This window comes from Argentina silus (assembly GCF_951799395.1).
Source record: "Argentina silus genome assembly, chromosome: 22".
In the NCBI taxonomy this organism is placed as follows: domain Eukaryota; kingdom Metazoa; phylum Chordata; class Actinopteri; order Argentiniformes; family Argentinidae; genus Argentina; species Argentina silus.
This window is the reverse complement of record NC_139676.1, coordinates 11654973-11657472: the sequence shown is the minus strand read 5'-3', so window position 1 is coordinate 11657472 and position 2500 is coordinate 11654973. Positions and strand designations below refer to the sequence as shown.

Here is a 2500-nt window from a genome sequence, read left to right as displayed (position 1 = left end):
AAAGAGAGAGAGAGAGAGAGAGAGAGAGTCAAAGAGAGAGAGAGAGAGAGAGAGAGAGAGAGAGAGAGAGAGAGTGAGTCAAAGAGAGAGAGAGAGAGAGAGAGTGAGTCAAAGAGAGAGAGAGAGAGAGAGAGTGAGTCAAAGAGACAGAGAGAGAGAGAGAGAGAGAGACTGCCAAAACACCAAGTTGTTGCTGGTGCTGTGTTTGAGGCAAGCTGTTGAAATAGCATCAGATATGGAGAGAGGATAGTGGGTTATGGGTGTTTACTCACAAAGCTGGAGGAAAGGTTGAGTTTATTCTAATTGAGTAGAGCAGGGGAGGGCAATCATTTACATTCATCAGAGAGACTCCATTTGTTTGGAGTGAGATAGGGAGAGGAGGGAGGGAGGGAGGGAGGGAGGGAGGGATGGGAGCCTGAGAAAAAATAATTTAGCTGTCTGAATCGAGCTTTTCTCATTTATCACCAAATCCAGCGCAACGCCATAGTACTGCCTGATTTGTGTGTGTGTGTGTGTGTGTGTGTGTGTGTGTGTGTTCGAATGCTTGCATGTGTGTGTGTGTGTGTGTGTGTGTGTGTGTGTGTGTGTGTGTGTGCTTCTACTTCAGTGTGTGGGAGTTAGTGAGAGAGAGAGTTGTGTGTGTGTGTGTGTGTGTGTGTGTGTGTGTGTGTGTGTGTGTGCGTATGCTAGCATGTGTGTGTGTGTGTGTGTGTGTGCGTATGCTTGCATGTGTGTGTGTGTGTGTGTGGTGTGTGTGGGGTGTGTGTGTGCGTGTGAGTATCTGTTTGTGACAGTTGGTGTCTCCAGCAGCGAGCCTGTCAAACCAGCTCAGTGGTCTTTATCTGTGGTGAGAGACAGTGACACAGTGTGAGTGCATCTTCATTGACACAACACTGCCACACATCCTCATTCAGTCCTCACCTAATTATCCTAACCTTCACTCACACACACACACACTCCTCAGTGTGCACTCTCACACACACTCACACACACACACACACACACACACACACACACACACACTCACACACACACACACACACACACACACACACGTCTCCCCAGTGTGCACTCACACACACACTCATAAACACACACACACACACACACACACACACACACACTCTCCCCAGTGTGCACTCACACACACACTCATAAACACACACACACACACACACACACACACACACACACACACACACTCTCCCCAGTGTGCACTCACACACACACTCATAAACACACACACACACACACACACACACACACTCTCCCCAGTGTGCACTCTCCACACACACACACACACACACACTCCCAGTGTGCACTAACTCACACACACACACACACACACACACACACACTCACACACACACACACACACACACACACACACACACACACACACACACACACACACACACACTCTCTCCAGTGTGCACTCACACACACACACTCATAAACACACACACACACACACACACACACACACACACACACACACACACACACACACACACACACACACACACACACACACACACTCCCCAATGGGCACTCACTGAGACCTCCCTCTGGGATCACACACAGTATTCATCAACTGTTAATGTGCACCAGGGAGCTGGTGGAGGTAGAAAACAGAGGACAGGCACATTGTAATGCATGGAATGGAATTGTAATGCATGGACACCAGCCTCCACTGGTGTGCACTTACGGCCTGCTTACCTACACTACTCAGAGTGACCCTGCACACTAAGAATGCTAGTTAGTATGCACTGTGCACTTATGGATATCACTGATCTGCTGTTGTGATGCGGCGAGCATTTTCCCCGACATCGTGTTGCTTTTGATGAGCGCAAACAGCAGCAACGACTGACAAGTCACACAGTCAAACGAAGGTGATTACTGCTGTGCTGAAAACATTAAGTCATTCAATTCGAATCATCCAACGGCGGAATAGGAAAATTATGAAATTAATCATTGTTAATTGTTTGCTTAAATTGTCAGCAAAGTGTGTCTAAAAACAACACAGCTGATTAGCATTGTGTCCCACTAGGACTAGGCACTTCAAAAAGCAACTGGTGAAACACAAACCAAAACAGCTGGCCTTTGTGGGGATAAAACAAACTGCCGTCACGACCAACAGATAATGTCATTACGTTTGAATCATCCCTCATCTTTTCTCATTTAATTGTATCGCTCGGTAATCACGCCTCTCATCCGAGCGCGAGGAATGGCCGGGTCCTTATTGCTTGAGGAGACGTGCCAGCCAGCCAGCCTCCCTTAAAACCGTCTGAGAACCTGTTGCAACTGCAGTGCAATATATGGCCCTCCCCCGTGATCTGTAACATTACACAGTCCACACGCAACACTCCTGTCTACACAAATGACCACATCATATGAAGAGAGGGAGAGAGGAGAGGGGAGAGAGAGGAGGATGGGGTGGTGGATGAGAGAGAGAGAGAGGGTGGGGTGGTGGATGAGAGAGAGAGGAGGATGGGGTGGA

At 48.3% G+C, this 2500-nt stretch overlaps 1 protein-coding gene across 1 annotated transcript in view; it reads left to right on the top strand.

The window, feature by feature from the left end:
* LOC310821867 (uncharacterized protein) overlaps positions 1-2500 on the top strand; it is a 94571-nt gene that overhangs the window by 47199 nt on the left and 44872 nt on the right. The window lies entirely within an intron of this gene.